Raw genomic sequence first — 19,676 nt, 5'->3', positions numbered from 1 at the left:
TCGCCGAGACATCCGACCCAGCTGTTTGGAAGACACCCAGCAGATCTTTACAAGATGTATGTTATGTAGAATGATGGCGAGCCGCCGTTTCACAGATCTTTACAAGATGTTAGAACAGCAAGCCACTCTTTCACAGATCTTTAGAAGAGCTTTAAAAGATGCCGAGCCGCTCTTTTCCAGATGTTTAGAAGAGCTTTAAAAGATGCTGAGCCGCTCTTTCCCAGATCTTTAGAAGAACTTAGAAAGACGGTAAGTCGCTCTTTCCCAGATGTTTGTAAGATTAAAAGAGATCCCTCATTAACAAATTGAATTGCCCTAAACTACAGCAAATTATTTCTACACACATCTACACATGCATGCTGTGTCATCGATATTAAGTAATTAAAACACCATTTTCAATTGATCTTAAAACAGGCAGTTGTTGATTTTATAAAGCACATTTATTCAAATTAAACAATGAAAACTTTCATTAATTTATCTTTAAATATGCATTTTACATGACAGTGTGCGAAAACAACAACATATAAACATAACATATTTAAAATAATCAAAACCTTTCTGCGTTTGCTTTATTAATCTCCATTCTAAAATAAAACATTAAAAAAAATGTTTCTTTGTATAAACCCTCAGTCTGTTAATTTTGTCTCCAGCCTGTTAAGATCTTCAGCAGATGTTTGAGAAAAAAAATCATCATCCTCTTCGTCACTCTTCATCCGTATTTGGGGTAACAAGCACCTGCTTCCCACAAGAGACTGGACCGCTGAAGTCAGGTGGTTAGTCTTTATTTGCATTCATCCTAGTACCGTCAAGACTGCCTTTTTTGCAGCTGCAATAGCAAAGATAAATGAATTAGGAGTATAGCTTTTAAAATGCTTTTACTATAAATGCATTATTTTGATTTATTTAAACTTAAGAATCAAATAGGTGTGTAGTTTAGGTATAATTCTTATAACTGCATTTGTCTGTTTTACAACAGATATAAATGTACTGTTTTTTTTTATGTTGGATGGATCATCAGACCTGCACCTTCCTTGAACATGTTGGTAAGGTAACACTTCATGCGAGTTAATGATGATGCTTTTTTATAAGAACTTTTTATAAATAAATATTATTATTGTTTTTTTTAGGTATCTTACTCTGTATTTGTTCACGGTGGTCACCCCAGGGTCTCAGGACTCAAATTGAGTGCTCTATGGATTAAACATAAAATGCAGTATAAACAAGTGTTATGTTGTCTTGAACATGTTGGTAAGGTAACACTTCATGCGAGTTAATGATGATGCTTTTTCATGAGAACTTTTTATAAATAAATATTTTTATTGTTTTTTTAGGTAACTTACTCTGTATTTGTTCACGGTGGTCACCCCAGGGTCTCAGGACTCAAAACGAGTGCTCTATGGATTGAACATAAAATGTAGTATAAACAAGTGTTATGTTTTTAAATGCCACTAATAATGTGTTTCTGTTTTCTTTCTCATTATGCTAACAAACGCTCTTTTACCCCTCATGTTAGGTGGATCAACACTCCAACCATCTGCATTAGGGACTGAATAAAGGATGCCCTCTGTAGCTGGGAATGTTAGATCAGGTAATTTGCATTTGATATATTTTTAAAGACACACACACTAATGCTGCTTGTACACCGCCAGCGACTAGCAACACAATCTCGTTCATTCCAATGAAAGCTTTGCCCCATTCAGCAACATGAGCAACTGTGACCATTGACAACAGGAAGTGGGCATGTCCAGCTATGCCACAACGTTGAGGAAAGTTCAACTTGATGAAGGACTTTTGGGAGCAACTACCAATGAGAGTGAAGCAGTGAAGTTCATGTCATCCGTCTTTTGTCATTTACTGAGAGGATTGTTACTCATTTGTTTATAGTTTTTACTAGGACAACCAGAATTGGTAACGCCTTCTAATAAACTCATTAAAAGAAATGGCTGACACACAGTGACTAGGTAGTTGGCGGTGTGAATGTAGTATAAGGCCTTAACTGTCTGTGGCAAATATTTTTAGCACCCAAAATAAATAGGGGTGCTGCTTTTAAAGGAAAACACCACAGTTTTTCAATATTTTACTATGTTCTTACCTCAACTTAGATAAATTAATACATCCTTATCTTTCATCAATGCATGCACTTAATATTTGTACAGCTAGGGTGGCCATTTCCATAACACCAAAAAGGAGGACACTTTGCGGCATTTAGTGAGGCAAGAATGATTGCATAGGACTCGCAACTACAATTTACTCGTACTGTAATACAATTTTGTCCATTATATCTATGGTATCATGATACAGTGATTCTGAAAAAGCCTAATCTATTCATTGCCGGACAATTTGATGTAGAACTATGTGTAAAAGAAGAGGCAAAAAAGTGTTTGTTTAAAGAATTTGTATTGTTTCAAAAAAAGTCTTGCAACGTGCACAGTGCCTAACACAGGGACGGACTGGGGCTAAAAAACAGCCCTGGACTTTTTCCCAAATAGGCCCATCATCCGGCCATTCGCCCCTAGTTGTGCGCAACAGACACAAGGATGTCCTGATACTATGCCACAATACTGTCAGACTATTAGACAAGGATATTTAATATTTTGTCCATGTCATATTAAACTTTGATGTATAATAAGGCTGTGAAATAATGAAAATAGCTAGGCCTATTAATTTTGTCTGTACAGCTTTCACAAACAACCACCAGGTCTTTGCCAATTCCACAATACTAAACACAAAAGACAAGGAAAAACTGCACTCTGATGGAAGACAGACAGAAAGTGCAAGCTAGGATTTTTTGGTTAAACTAATATTTGGTCAATTATTTAGCCCCCTTTCTTATTAGCACGTTTAGAGTGGTTGCAATGCATGCCTTATATTTACCCGTTTAATTCAATACCTTAGTCTTCATTGTAGCAGAAAATGTGAGCTCACTACAACCTCTCATATACAATAAAGTCAATGAAAGAAATGAAAACCAATGCAATACGATGAATGTCCACCCACAGACTGTTTTTAAACGAGGTTGGATAAATATTTTTTGCTTTGATGTGTGTGATTTTGGTTAGATGACAGTTGTAGGTTACAGTTTGACAAGAGTTTACAGTTTGACAAAAGCAAAATGTTTTGTTTTATTGCGACTGTATACAAATATAAGCAAACACTTTGCCGTTTGAATTATGTCCCATATGAACAAAATGACAGAGTATGTATTGTTTTTATGTTTCCACTGTTCAATCGCGCCTCTCTCTCACACACGCGCGTGCGCACACACTCACATCACGTCTTTCTCTAACACTAGTTGCGCATTACGTTAATTTTCACGCGAGTTTTATTTATTTTTATATCGTGTATATTATATTATAATGTCACGTGTCCTGCTACTACTGGTACTTAGCTCTTGCTGATGTGAAGTTAACTCGGTCTGTCCCTCATCATGACCTGTGGATGCTCAGGCTCGCAAACATAGACGCTCGCGAATTCCGGGAATCCGTGGACCAATCACGGCTAGTAGGCCGACTCTTCTTCCTTGTTTTTTTTTTACACGTAGCAGCATATAAGTGATCGTATTAGTGCCTCTGCTGTTGGCTGTTCATATTGCGTTATTAGACTTTTTTTGCCATCGGCCGGGCGACGGCCCTCTGTTGAACGGCCGTTCTGGACTTTTCCAGAACGCACAGATTGCCAATCCGTCCCTGGCCTAACAACACAAAATTTCTGGACTTCTGGAAATAAAATAAATAAATAAAAAAATCTGGCAGACTGGCACAGTGCCCGAAAACATAACATATCTGAACTTCTGGAATACATAAACAAATAATTAATGCAAAAATAAAAAATACACATTTCAGTTCTTAGAAAAAAGAAAAAAAAAACAGCAGCTCAGGCGACAACAGCACCTCTGGGGTCATCATGGCCACCAAGGCAAGCCCCCATTGCCCCGGGCTTGTTCATCTCCTGCGGTACACATAAAAACAGGGAGTGTTATCAGCCTTAAAAACTTTGTATTGTTTTAAACCCAATACATATTTATGTTTCATATAGCCCATTCATAAAATCAAAATGCTGCAAGAGATCAATTTGGCTTAAGAGGAAACGAGTGTAGCCTATATATATTTGCTTCATTAAATACAATACACAGTAAACTAGCTGCATCAGATTTGTGAACACACATAAGACTACATCACATAAGACTAATGTACTCACCAAATAGTTGATTGTCTATCTGCAATACTTCTGCCCTTTCCTGGCGGCATCCAAGAGTTTTTTGTTTCCAAGAAACTTCTTGTACACATCTGTGCAGGGAAATGTGAAATTGACACAGACTTGGAGCTCAGCTTTGACGCTGTCCACATCCAGACGATTCCTCTCGTTTCTCCATGCAGATGTCATCAGATGTGTGTGCATTGCTGCATGGGATGGAGAAAATATAGGCACTGATCTTCCTGAGATTCACAAGTGGTTCAGCTGCTTTGGAAAACAGTTTCAGATATCGCTCTTCACTGTGGCAACCTTCCATTTCTGGAAAGGTGAAGGTAGCTTTCACCATGGCATATTCCCAGAGGTGGAAAAAGTACTAAAATATTGTACTCAAGTAAAAGTAAAGTTACTTTAATAATATTTTACTTAAGTAAAAGTAAAGTTACTGGTCTAAAAATCTACTCAAGTAAAAGTAAAAAGTAAATAATTTTAACTTTACTCAGAGTAAAAGTTACTTTTTTTACAGCGGGAAGAGGTGGAGGATTTTGGTATAGTTTAAAAACGACAAGGGAATATAAATCTCAAGCTAGTTGTTTTTAATTGTAGGAACATCTTTACAATTAAAGTGCAATAACAAAAAGTTAATAAAATAAAAAGCTTTTTTAAACTAAGAAACATTTGTGGAATTATTTAATGATTTACATGTGAGTTATGCACTTTTGAAGGTGGTCAGCAGCTTGTAAATACAATCACTATAGTAAGGTTGTAATTGATGTATTGCAGGTAGCATACATTATTTTATTAAACTATATATAGTTTAAATGAGCATATAGTGAGATGAGTGCCATGTCAAACTTTTGACACGTTTCTTGTCTTCTAGCTTCCCTGACCTGGGTACCTGATGTCAGACCTTTATTCTCTCCCTCTCTCTCTCTCTCTCTCTCTCTCTCTCTCTCTCTCTCTCTCTCTCTCTCTCTCTCTCTCCAATGTCTAATGACCTGCGCATTCTCGAGGATGTTCTTAAGTTGTGTTTGACTTGACGCGAAGCTGCTAGACTGCGGAGGATAATGCGCATTGTATTAAAAACGCGTCGTGCAAATGAGCGGTAAAACCCGGTCTGCAATTTCGTACTTGAGAGCATGAATCCTACCTTTCATATGAAATAAACACTCACTTTGCGTCAGTGGAAAGTGGTCGCTTAAATATGACCGGGGTTTCTTTCATAAGATTTGAACTGAGGTGGGTCTGCATTAGCGCGCGCCTGTCTCGTCCGTCTCCATGGTTGTTTTTGCGCGTTCCCCCGCAGGCCCCGCCCATCAATCATCTGTTGTGCGTCTTTATCACCTTGCTTTTTTAAAATATTTTTTTACTCAGTAATGGATATGATTTCAAATGTAGCGAAGTACAATACTTTAAACAAAACATACTTAAGTAAAAGTAAAAGTACAGATTTTAAAAACTACTCAAAAAAGTAAAAGTACACAAAAAACTACTCAATTACAGTAAGGTGAGTAAATGTAATTCGTTACTTTCCACCTCTGCATATTCCTCATACAGTTCATCCATATCAATGTCTTTCAGATTGCAGACCTGGACAGCATCACTGTATTCTTCATATGACACAGCAGTTGTGAGGTCAAGCATTGCCACTTTGCTATGAAAGCTGTTCTCAGAGAAGTCATATCTTTCACTTATGTATTTCTTGGCTCTTTCATAAAAAACAAGAAAATCCTCCACACATTTATTTGCCAGGTAAGGGGGTAGCTGCTTGAGTTTGCTGTTCACAGTAAAGCCAAAGAACCTGTCTGTCATCCTTCTCTCAATTTTCTGTTTTAGTTCAGTCATTACCTTAAACACACACGTTATGCTGAACGATTTGGCCTCAAGTGCTACAATGGTGTCTGAAAACACTTTTAGAATGTGACTGAGGAAAAGAAAATATGTCTCAGACACCTCATTGCTTTCCTCTCCAAAACATTTCCACAAAAACTGGGAGCATTGTTCCTCACCTTCACTCTGAAAGTAGCTGGTCAGGGGCGTCCAATAATTCAGTATTCTGTCAATAGATTGAAGCAGGGACAACCACCTTGTGACGACATGCTGTAGCAGGTTGCATTCTTCCACTTCCGCAAACTCACAGAATTCCTTTAACTGTGCTGTTCTGCTTGCTGACATGCTAAAATGGCTGTAAATTTTGAGCACAGCATTTTCAACATCAAAATTCAGGCTGCCTGCTGCATATCTTGTTGCATTGTGTAGGATATGGGCTAAACAGTTTGCAGGTAGCACATCCTTCTGAGCCAGTTTCAATTTCTGATAAACACTGTTGTGTTTTCCATAGTTGACACTGGCGTTGTCTGCTGCATATGCAGACATGTTTTTTACATCAAGACCAGCAATCTCCAGTTTAGCCAGCAGCTGGTTCGTTATAGCCTCTGAAGTTTCGTTGCTGTCACTATAAAAATCTAACAGTGCATGTTGCACACCTTCCTTAAAGTGAAAAAATCTCAGTACAATAGGGAAACACTTGGTCGTACCTTTGTTTGATGCGTCCGTTGCCACCAAAAACGGCAGATTGTTTAATTTGATGTAATCTGAATGTATATATACGGAGTAGGGCGCTAGGACATTCTCACACAAAGCCTTAGCTTTTGATTTTCCACAGGTCATCCCCTTCGCTGTAGATGAGTCACTAAAGATCTCTCTGTCAACTTTCACCCCGCAGTCTACACTCCTGTATGATTGGTGATGCTTGAGTGCATGATAGACTTTACAAAGCTCTGCAGCATAGATTTTTTCATCCTGAGGTGATCTTGCTTCTCGAAAAAATGACCTCAGGGAAGACGTACCTGCAGCTCGTCGATTACTTTTATGCTTTTCCGTGCCGGCATGTCGGTCAATGGCGGCTTTCCCTTGACTACTAACATCCACATCACACCGACACAGTGTACAAAATTCATGAAAAGTGTCTTTACTGCTTTTTGCAATAAATTCGTGCTCTTTTGTCCATTCCGGATTAAACGATGTCTGGCGTTTCGGCATGTTGACGTGATGATATGACTTAGCCAGCACATGGAGGCTTGTTTACGTTTTTAACCAATGATATTTCAGATATTTATTTGACAACGATTTCAGCCAATCGTTTGTTTGACTAGAGATCTTACGGCATTACGCTCTGCTGCTGCGTGCGACGTCCTAATAAAGATTTTAGAGTGGGTTTTATGCTGATTAAGCAGCGCAACCCCAAAAAGGAGGACAGCGTGCTTAAAATCCGGACTGTCCGGCCAAAATCCGGACGAATGGCCACCCTATGTACAGCACGTCGTGAATGTGTTAGCATTTAGCCTAGCCCCATTCATTCCTCTGTGCGCAGTAACCATCACTCCTGACTACTCCCCCTCTTTTGAGTTTGAGCGAGAGGTGGAGTAATCAGGAGTGATGATGTTACTGCGCGCCGAGGTTCGAAGTGCTGCAAACTTAGTGCTCTTTTGCCATACAATATAGTTCTCATTTTTATCCGCTTAAAAAATCGCCACGTTTTATTTTGTGCCACCATACTTACTCGTGTAACTACTCGTGTAACAGTCTTTAAATAGGGAAAACATGAAAGGGTTGGGTGGCTTCTAAATTCATCCCTGTTTGGAATGAATGGGGCTAGGCTAAATGCTAACACATTCACAATGCACTGTACAAAGATTAAGTGCACGCATTGAAAAAAGATAGGGATGTATTAATTCGTCTAAGGTGGTGTTTTCCATTTAAAGGGATAGTTCACCCAAAAATGAAAATAATGTAATTAATGACACACCCTCATGTTGTTCCAAACTTGTAAGACCTCCGTTCATCTTCGGAACACAGTTTAAGATGTTTTAGATTTAGTCCGAGAGCTTTCTGACCCTCCAAAAAATGTATGTGCTGTATACTGTCTCATTTCCAGAAAGTTAATTAAAACATCATCAAAGTAGTCCACGTGACATCAGTGGGTCAGTTAGAATTAGTTGAAGCATCATAAATACATTTTGGTCCAAAAATAATGATTTATTCAGCATTGTCTTCTCTTCCGGGCCTGTTGCGAATGCGCGTGCACAGTGGCGCTGCTGACGTGTTATCCTCAGACATGTTTGCGAAGATTGTTTTGTTTACAGCGTCTCCCTCAGACTGTAAACGAAAAAAAAGCTTGGGTGCACCAGATAACAAGCCAGCAGCATCGTACGGCAGCAGTGTCATGCACACGGTTCACAACAGACCCGGAAGAGAAGACAATGCCGAATAAAGTCGTAATTTTTGGACCTAAATTTATTTTTGCTGCTTCAACAAATTCTAACTGATGTCACAAGAACTACTTTGATGATGTTTTTATTACCTTTCTGGACATGAACAGTATACCGTACATACATTTTTAATGGAGGGTCAGCAAGCTCTCGGACTACATCTAAAATATCTTAATGGTTTCTAAAATTGAGGTCAGATTTTTGAAAACGTGGTCATCCAAAGTTCTCGGTACAGAAAATCTGTTTTGTATGGATCAGAGTTAGACATGGTCATGTAATATATAACAATGTAATAGCAAGTGTTATGTTGTTTTTGAAAATGCTCTGAAAATGAAAAAAGCTATTTGTTTATCCACTATGCTATCAAATGCTCTTTTACCTTGCATGTTAGGCGGATCAACATTGCATCCATCTGCATTAGGATCTACCTTAGAGACACTCACTGGAGCTGTAAATGGGAAGCAGGTAAGTTGCACAACAGGTTTCTTGTAGCATTCTTAGACTAGCAATTTTTGTGTGAGAACTTTAACATGATAGAAATTGTTAAACTACAAATATGGTCTATATTGTCTGAGAGAAATTCTTACTCAAGAATCTGCATATTGCTATAGATATGCAGAGTACTTATCTCGAAACAGTCATATAATATTAATGTTTTTGTTTTGTAGGTCACTTACTTTGCATTCGTCCTTGGTGGTCACCCCAGGGTCTCTAGAGTGAAAATGACTCAATCTATGGTTTAAACAGAACATTTTGTTGTATGAAGTGGTATGTTGTCTTTAAATGCCATTAAAATGTGTTTCTGTTTTCTGTCTCATATTAAGAAATACTCTTTAACCTGCCCACTGGAGCTGGGAATGGTTAGCTGCATTTTTTACATTTACAAATAAACAAACAGAGTTAGATAAGTCCATACATACCATTCTCATCTCCGTGTGTGCTGTAACTCTGTCTGACGCAGCCCTCGCTAGCTTAGCTTAGAACAAAAGACTGGTAGTGAATTTATACAAATCACAACACATAAATAGGAAAATGTCTGCGTTACTTTGTCACTTATTGGAAGCAGTATGCTAGCTGGAGCCATTCACTTCCAGTCTTTGTGCTAAGCTAAGCTAGCGGGGGCGGCATTAGACAGAGTTACAGCACGCACAGGGATGAGAAAGGTATATGGACTTATCTAAATCTGAGGGATACGGTGAATAAGCGAAATTCCCAAAATGTGGGCGTGTTTCTTTAAGGATTTAGGGGTATTTTGAAGTTAAATGAAGCCGTTTTACTTTTTAAACTGTCTCTTTTATAAGGACTTACTGAATTTCTTTTTGCAGCAATTTGGGACATTCTTCCAGTTGTCGGCAACTTTGTGAAAAAGGCAGGTACTGTTTCATTCTTTTGTTTTTTTACAACTATGAAAAATTATGTTTTATTAATTGTACTGTCTATTAATTAATTATTTTATACAATTTTATACATTAATTAGTTTAACTGATTCTGCTTACCTGACTCATGCAGAATTCTGGCCTGGTGTTTGGTCTGTGCTGTCTTTGGCTCTTGCATCTCCATCATCCTGACCCTCTTTAGCAGCCTGTCCATGTATTTATTTGGAGGCCACGATGAGCACCCATCTGCATAATATGACTTTGTTACTCAGATGTCCATGCGCTCCTACAAATTCTACATTTTTTGTAAAGCTGCAACAAGTTGAAACCCTATAATTATTAACGTTTGATTTTGAACTATGTAATTCAAATACATGAATAAGTAACAAAAGCAGAAATCTATTAAGACATTACCTTTTTGTTGCTTGTTTACTGATCTATCAATCTTTTTGCATTTTCATAATTGATCATCATAACTTGGTATACAGTGGTTGTGTGGCTGTAGATAACTTTCTGAAGTCAATTTAAAAAGACAAAAGTTAATAAATGCTGAATTGGTCAAATATACATTGTTGTATTTTCACCATTTTGATGTTTAGGCATTTCATAACTTGAGGGTTAATTCACGTATAGTGATGTTTCAAATCAAAGATTAATTTATTAATGACAGCTAATCATTTTATAAAGATTTTTATTACAATATTTATTTATATAATATCAATTTAATACATTTAATTCGTTACACCTACATCACTAAGCGCAAGGGAGTGCAGCCAACAAATACATTCAGGTGTGTTTGACTTAATACCGAGATGCGCAGACAGCACGTGGTATGACATCAAAGTACCGCAAGAGTTTGGGAAAGCCCCGGAAAAGGTTTGAACTCGCGGTACTTGATGTCACGATCGGTTTGCCTGTAGATCAGCATGAAGTCGAACACATCTGAAAGATGTGTGGGCTGCCTGCACTCAACGTTGCGATAATTCAGTAGAGTGTAACCTCAATCGGGTTTTGCAGCTTCTGGGTGTCGTGTCGAACGATCGCAGAACGATTTTTTGTTCTTTTCCAACTCGATTTTTAACTCCCTAAACTAGTAGGATGTTCCAACGGGTGAAGCAACAGTGCTGACGGCAGAGTTTCAGTGTGAATTTAAGTTAACCATTTTAACAGAAAATATGTTGTTATGCAGGCATGTAAGTTAGTCGATCTACAGAATGATCGTCGTATATTAATGTTCTAGACGCGATTAAAAGCTTATTAACGTTTATCAATGCACTGCTATTCAGGCCGCTGCAAAGTCCCGAAGCCACGTTTTAACGTTAACTTTACATGTTACGCACTGGTGGGGATAAACCAGCCATTTTAATAGAGTTATTAAATGTCTCAAACCTTTCCCGCCCTTTAATATTATGTTAAAATGGCCCTTATACGGATAACGTTACTGTCAGTCAGATCTTTTCCTAGAAACCACTCAAAACCGTTAACATTGTTCTATTGGAGTGGTTCGATAATTGTATTTATTAATTGTTTCAGTTATATTAGTTATATCTGTTCTTTAATTCGTATTTCTAACAATTAAAACCCAGGAATGACAAGCTATACTTACCAAGATTTTGACGATCAAACTGACAGAAAAACTAACTTAAAGCCGACTATTAAACCAAAAACATACTATTACAAAGTGAAGAGGAACGTAATGTGTACAAAATTTATTATTTACAGGTTATTAATTATGTTATTTGCGACAAAAAAGTTTAGGGTAATCAAGCAAATAACGGTCTTCTGGTAAATTGTGGTCACGTGATGGCCTCGGGACATAAAAGTCGTTTCTGGTCGTTTCTCAAATGCACAGCTGCGTCCTTTTAAAATGATTTTTAATATTTTTTTTAAATAGTAAGAAATACAAGGGGGTACATTATACATATATAAAATAAAAATAAATAAGGCTCCGTCCTTTTTTATTTTATTTTTTTTAATAAGGCTCCGTCCTAGAAGGCTGCAAGTCTCGGCTGCCACGTCATCAAGCATCGTCGAAGGACATCTCAATCTGCTTGTTTTCTCTTTTGTTGTTTTAATTTAATTACAAAATGTTTAACTGTCCATGTTGTAAAGACAGTTGATACATGACTTTTATTTACTGTACTACATTATTGGATTTTTTTTTGTGATGCATTACTAATTTTCAACTTCTCTCTTTAAAAGTTTTCATGCCATGATCACTGGGGCGGAAACCATTATGACGTTGCCTTGGACATCAAACTAAACCATCTCATTCTGGCTTTTTTCTAACATCGAAATCTCAGAAGGACAGGACTAAGATGGACGCAGCCTCCACAGGATGCAACCTTGCATTTGAGGAACACCCATAGAACGGTCAACTTACCCCATACTCTAACCTGAATGCAGGGATCATAAAACTTTATCTTTTACCTTAATTGTTAGATGGGTGTTGATACCAAACTTTTTTGTCTCGTCTACCCAGGAGAAAGTCATGGGTTCTGCTGCTGAGGTTGTCATAAAGCATGCTTTTTTCCATTTGTTGCATTGGGCAATATTATCAAAAGATTCTGAAAGAAATAAGATAATTTTCAAAGCATTAATATGAATATGAAAGCATTAAGTCATTAATGACCATCTTTTATTATTGTTTATTTACAGTGTCTTTTATTCTGCTTACCTGACTCATGCAGAATTCTGGCTTGATGTTTGGTCCACCTGTTAGCTGGCTCTAGTGCTTGGTAGTCTTCTCAAACCTCTGAATCAAGACCACCATGAGAGGCCTTCTGAAGACCATCATTACGCTTCAGATCCAGTTGTCTTTAATATGAGGTAAATCTTTTTTAACTGCAGCATTGAGCGTTATGTGCGCTGTTTATGCGCACTGAACGCCTTGCATTTTTTCCCTCTACTGCAACATGCATTTTTGAAGGAGCGCTAAGAGCGGAAAAGCACCCAACGTCATTTGTGTCTTTCCATTGTCCAATTGAATATGGGGTGAGGCGGGCCTTCCGTTGTAGGGACTGATGTTTACAGTTATTTGAAACAACCGTACTTCAGTCACTTACTGCAATAACCGGGCAGTATTGATTCCACATCACATGGGATTACATTTCACAAGTAAGATTGAACAATCATTTTGGTTATTTTACGTTATTATTTATAATATTATGTCAATGTTCAGCAGGAACTGGTACTCTCTCTCATGCTCTCTCACTGTTTTTTCTTCACATTTGAAGGTTTCCCAGTGATACAGGTATGAAGAGGCAATAGGAAGTTGCTATAAAACGGGAGGGTTTTTTGTGACAGAGTCGTCAAAGGTCTAGCAAAGAGTATAGAAGAACAAGAGGGGGAACATTCTCAATTCATTCATATTAAAATCAATTTAATACTTAATTACATAAAATACTTAATTACGTAAAAATTACATACAAATTGTGTACTTTTTAAGTAAAAGTAAAAAAGTAGATGTTTAATGTACTTTATATTAAATATTAAATATAAACCAAAAACTTGACATTTTTTATATACTTTATTTATAAGTTTTCTATTAAGATGGAAAAGGGAAAAAATACATGTGTAACAAATAAAGACATGGTGACCATCCCAGAATACACCCTCCACCCCACCCCTGCGGCTTGACAAAAAAAAACTTACAGTTTAGCAGTATCAAAACACTATTATAAAAGCAACAAAAATGTGCATGTCACAGCATGCATGTACAGCCTGGAATACATATATAGGCATACTAGTTAGTGGGATAATACAAACCAAGTAAATAAACAAAGAATAAATAAGTAAACATAAGTGAAAACAGGAAAATACTACCTTATGCCTATCCCGGGTTGTCTGGTTTACATAGATGTAGTTGGCGTGAAAGGTTATGAAGCAGGAAAATATATAATCAGAAAGGAAAAAAAAACAAAAAAAACAAGCATTTAAGTATCCCCTTCCTCAGTAATTTTTAAGTCATTGAAATACAATAAGAAAGGTGACCATGTTGCAAAGAATTTACTCTTTGAGCCTCTTACAGTGAATTAAATTTTTTCAAGCTGAATGTTATACATCACTTCCTTAATCCATCTATTATGTGTTGGGGGTTCAGCTTTTTTCCAATGTAGAAGAATTAAACGTCTTGCCAACAATGTGGTAAAGGCGATGACTTTATACATTCCTTTCCCAAGTACCATATTTTTAGGTCTTGTACCGAAAACAGCTAAGAGGGGGTCAGGTTCAATAGGAATATCATATATATCACTGAAAGATTTAAAGATATATTTCCAAAATCCCTCCAATCTAGGACATGACCAGAACATATGAGCTGTTGTAGCTGGTGAGTGTAGGCATCTATTACATGCGGGACTGACAGTAGGATAAATCCTAGCTTTTGAATTAGTAAAATGCAGCCTATGCAGTATTTTAAATTGAATGAGGGCGTGTCTGGCACAGGGTGAGGATGAGTGTACTTGGTCTAATATGCCTGCCCATTCCATATCAGTAAAGTCTCTATCCAGGTCAAGCTGCCATGAATTTTTTACATTGTCTAGGCTTTGCGAGTTTATAGTGCTTATAAGGGAATAAATTCGAGAAATTAGTCCTCTGCTTTCTGGTTTTAAGTCTAGCAGTGCCTCAATATCTGAAGGAGCAGGCAGTTCAGGAAAAGACTTGAAAACTGATTTAATGAAACTTCTTATCTGCAAATATCTAAAAAAAATGAGTTTTGGGCAGGGAGAAATTATGCACAAGCTCATCGAAAGAGCAAAAAATATTATTTATAAATAAATCTTTTAAGGATCTAATTCCCTGATTCTCCCATGCTAAAAAGGCAGTGTCCATAAACAGTGTTGGGAAAGTTACTTCCAAAGTGTAATACATTATAGATTACAAATTACTGTCATTTGAAAGTAATTAGTTACATTACAATATTACTGACTCTGAACTGTAATGAGTTACACTACTTTTGCGTTACTTTTGAGTTACTTTCATCAAAATAACAGAAGTATGACTAGGCATTATAAAATGTTAAAATGTAGTTTATTGATGCTTATAAATCTAGAAGTTATGTTTTGGCCCTCGAGCTTTGAATAGGCACAGTGAAGACTTACGGCAAAAAACAGTAACAATGACTGTCAGAGTCATAAACATACACAAATGATCTGGTAAAAGTCTGGTAAATGATAGTACACATACCAAACACAATAAAGCTAGAGCCCACTATAATGCAACCTATAGCCTAATAACATGGCAAGACACGCAACCTCTTTTCATTTCTATTCTTTAATTCACTTTTAATTCAAATTCACAGCACAAACCTGGCATGCACTGGGTTGACACAACTTATCAAAAACTGCTATTAGAGGATCAGGCCTCAAGGAATACAGCTCATTTCAGTACAATATAAGGATTACATGTAGGTTAACATATAATTGCTTAATAAAACACAGACAAACAGAGGAACACTGCTTTTTGCCAAACAATGAATATAGGCTCCCATACAAAGGCTGGTAAAAACTTTAAACAGTGATGTTTAACCATGTTTAAGTCTACATTAATGTTATGTTGTAGTTTAGGTTGCTGTTTGTAATAAAACTGTAGATAGCATAGGAATAGCCTAGCAATCTATTAGGTATATGGACTGTAACCATAGCAACATAAGCTTACCTTGTCATTGCTGGTGTGGTGAAATGGATTTTACTGGCAAGATTTCTAAAAGTCTCTTTACTTCTGAGATAGAAACTTTATGTTGCTTTTACTTAGTGCTCTCATTCGCAGAATTTTGCGTGTGCGGCGTTACCGGACCTGATTGTGACCACTTTAGTTAATGCTTATACAGCCGCGGACTTCCCAGATTCGGCTCTTTAAGAAACGCGTCAAATACAAAATTAAAGTAAAAATGAACATGCTGCATACAGCACCTGGAAACAGACATACGCTGCGTCCCAAACCGCCTACTTCCATACTATATAGTAGGCAAAGAGTACGAGAAGTAGTGCTTTTCGCCTACTATATAGTATGGAAGTATGCTGTTTGGGACGCAGCCATTACTATTTTACACGCAGCTTTTTCCTGTGTGGATGCTGGTCGCGCGCATTGGTCAAAAATAAAAAAATTAAAATAACACGTCTATTTTTGAAATGCATTGTTGTAACGCGCTCGTTACTAAGACTGTAACGAGTAAAATATTACCAAAATTTTATTAGTAATGCGTTATATTACTGCGTTACAGCAAAACGAATATATTACTGTAATATATTATATTTTGTAATGCGTTACTCCCAACACTGTCCATAAATGATGGTGGGAATAAACAATTGGAGACAACGGGGCCCGCAATCGAGGCAGCCTGGAGACCAAAATGACTCCTAAATTGTGACCAAATTTTTAATGTATGAGCAACTACTGGATTGGTTGATGTAATGAAACTCTTTCCGGTTATTGGAAGTGGTGCACAAACCAATGACTTAAGAGAACATTTAGTGCAGGCTTCTTTCCCTTTCACCCAAACAGGCATTGACTCAAGATCCCAAGCTGAGACCCAATACACAATTTTTTGAATGTTGCTTGCCCAATAATAAAACAAAAAATTGGGCAATGCCATCCCTCCCTGACTCTTGGGTTTCTGCAGAAATGTTTTCCTGATACGGGGAGTTTTACCCTCCCATAAAAAAGAGCTTATTAATTTATCCAGGTTGGAAAAAAAGCATTTTCTTATGAAAATGGGTATATTTGAAAATCAAATTAATACGGCCTGCTAAAGACAAAGGCAGGGCAGACCACCTCTTGAAGTCATGTTTGCAACGTTTTAAAAGGGGAGAAAATTTTGCCTTAAATAAACTGTCAAATGAGCGTGTAACTGATACGTAAACCCATCCTGAACCACTCTTAATGGAATAGTATGGGCAGCAAAATCCAAGGGCCTAACAACTGGAAAATACTCAGTCTTGTGCATATTAATTTTGTAGCCTGATATTTTCCCGAAATCCTCTAATATTGTCAATATATGTGGCAGTGATGTAGCGGGGTTAGAAATATATAACAGAACATCATCCGCATATAAGGAAATTTTGTGTTCCACACCATTTCGAACAATGCCTTTAAAAATAGGAGACTGGCGAAGTAGTATGGCCAGGGGCTCAATGGAAATTGCAAACAATAAAGGCGAAAGTGGGCAGCCCTGTCTTGTACCTCTGTGTAAGGAAAAGTATTCAGAAGATACATTGTTTGTGCAAACAGAAGCTAAAGGGGCAGAGTATAGAAGCTTGATCCAGGTAATCAAATTTTCAGAAAAGCCGAATTTTTTAAGAGTAAAGAAAAGAAACTCCCACTCTACTCGATCAAATGCCTTTTCAGCATCTAAAGAGACAATGGCTTCCTTGGTGTCTAGGTGTGAATGCGTATACATTACATTAAACAGACGCCGCAAGTTGTTAAAGGGATTGCGTCCTCGAATAAATCCGGTTTGATCGCTATGAAATTTTGTGGGCAGAATAGGTTCTAAACGTGATGCAAGGGCCTTAGCTAATATCTTAAAATCAACATTTAGTAATGAAATTGGTCTATATGATTCACAAAGGGAGGGATCCTTATTTTCTTTTACCAAAAGCGAAATTGTGGCCTGTGTGAGAGTTGAGGGGAGGGAGCCCTGTTCAAAAGCTTTATTATATACTGCTATAAGAAGCGGATTCAACAGTGCTGAGAACTTCTTATAGAACTCTATGGGAAAGCCATCAGGCCCAGGTGCTTTACTGCTCTGCATAGCCACCACAGCTTCTACAACCTCCTCTTGCCTAATAGAATCCCTGAGTTCAGAGCCAATATTAATAGTATAAGGTTTAGTTTTTCAAAAAAGGATTCAAAGAGAGTCAAATCATTAGTATAGTCTGAAGAATATAACGCAGAGTAAAAACTGAACAAATCTGTAATCATTTTGGAGACATCAGTCTGACGGGCTTGATAGGCCAATAGTTTACTAGCCCTATCACCGTCATAAAACTTATATCGGGTCTTCAGCAACCTCTTCTCTTCTTGCGAGGTTGTCAATAAGTTATATTCAGTCTGCAGCCGCAGCCTTTCTTTAAATAGTTTTGGACTTGGATTTACTGCATATTCCTCATCAACCTTGCTTATCTCATCTGAGATTATTTTGAGCTTTGAAATGTCTTGCTTTTTGGTGTAAGAAGAGTAGGAAATAATTTTACCTCGTAAAAAAGCTTTAAGGGCTTCCCATAATATAGCTCTCGAAATATCAGGTGTATCATTTGTCTCCAAAAAAAAGACTATCTCTTTGGATAGAAAATTAACAAATTCATCATCTGATAATAAAAGAGAGTTTAATCTCCAGGGCCTATAATTTGAGTGATGATCGGGAAAACTAAGCCTAAATGAAGAAGGGGCATGGTCTGATATCACAATACTATGATATTCACTTGCTGAAATAAAGGATAGCAGGCTTTTGTCTATAAAAAAAAGTCTATACGGCTATATGAATGATGTACTGGGGAGAAAAAAGAAAATACTTTAGAGCAGGGGGAGAAGAACCTCCATGGATCGATCAGCCCATACTGCTCACAAAAATCCCTTATTACTGTAGCAGATTTAGAAGGTTGAATTATTCTAGGTGAGGACCTGTCTAATGAGGTATCCAAAACACAATTAAAGTCCCCTCCTATAATCACGGCATGATCATCAATTGAAAGAATATCCCCAAAATCCTTGCTGAAGAACCTGCAATCATCGAAGTTTGGGGCATAAATATTAACCAAAATAACTCGTTTTCCAAATAAGCAGCCTACCACAATAACATATCGGCCATTATGATCTCTAATAACATTGTCAGTGACAAATGGGATATTTTTCCTTATAAAAATAGCAGCACCTCTACTCTTTGCACTAAAACAAGAATGAAATACCTGACCCCCCCAACACCGTCTAAGTTTTACCACATCTGCATTCACTATATGCGTTTCCTGTAAGAAAGCGACCCCTGCCTTTAGAAGGTTTAAATGTGCAATTATCTTATTTCTCTTAATTAGATTGTTCATACCTTTCACGTTCCAAGTTACAAAGTTTATCTCAGTTATCTGGAATTTAGATGTTTTGTCAAGTAGTGACAAATAATAATCTGACTGAGCACAGAAAACCAGACATACTGTGCAACATAAACCTTATGCGGAACAACTTTAACATAAGTTATTGCTAATATCAACAAGTGCTTACTGAACATTGATTGATAAAACATGCCGCATATAAACCCCCCTCCCCTTCCAAAACCCCACATTTTAACCATCAAAAGCCAAACATCCACTGGTTTACAGTGCCTCATCACTTACCAGTTGTTGTTTCTGCTCTGTTGAATTTAAACTAACAACAACAACAAAAAACAAAAGAAAAAACATTGCTATCCAAATAGCCATTATTGCAGGCGGTACATTCAGCATGCGACTAGTATTAAAAGCACGCTGTCATATTGATAAATTAATAGGTGTAGCAGACTTTGGAACAAAACATACAGTCTTAGGGTTAGGGTTAGGGCACGCCGTTTGGCGACCTCTGCACTTACATCCGGATAGAAGTGAATCCGAGTACCCTTGTAAAGAAGCTGTCCCTTTTCTCGCGCGAGTCTAAGAATTAACTCCCTCGTCTGAGAGTGGTGTAGTCGTGCGATGAAGGGTCTCGGGGCCTGGTTTGGTCTTGGCGGGGGGGCCAGGGATCGATGTGCTCTGTCAACCACGGGGGGTTTAGCGAAGCTGTCCATTCCAAAGACTTCAAGTAAGAAATCCTCCATAAACTTAGTCGGTTGTGTGCCCTCAGAACGCTCAGGAATGCCAATTATTCTGATGTT

General features: G+C 37.5%; 1 long non-coding RNA gene across 1 annotated transcript; it reads left to right on the top strand.

Annotated features, from left to right (window-relative positions):
- The first annotated feature begins 648 nt into the window (after positions 1-648).
- Positions 649-10,445, top strand: LOC135721811 (uncharacterized). Its single transcript, XR_010521584.2, has 8 exons — positions 649-770; positions 1,019-1,043; positions 1,128-1,248; positions 1,332-1,588; positions 8,854-8,927; positions 9,131-9,230; positions 9,788-9,835; positions 9,972-10,445. It is a non-coding gene; the product is annotated as an uncharacterized lncRNA (long non-coding RNA).
- The last annotated feature ends 9,231 nt before the right edge of the window (positions 10,446-19,676 follow it).

Source organism: Paramisgurnus dabryanus, chromosome 24, assembly GCF_030506205.2.
Source record: "Paramisgurnus dabryanus chromosome 24, PD_genome_1.1, whole genome shotgun sequence".
NCBI lineage: Eukaryota > Metazoa > Chordata > Actinopteri > Cypriniformes > Cobitidae > Paramisgurnus > Paramisgurnus dabryanus.
The sequence above is the reverse complement of the archived record's forward strand: the minus strand, read 5'-3'. Positions and strand labels throughout refer to the sequence as shown.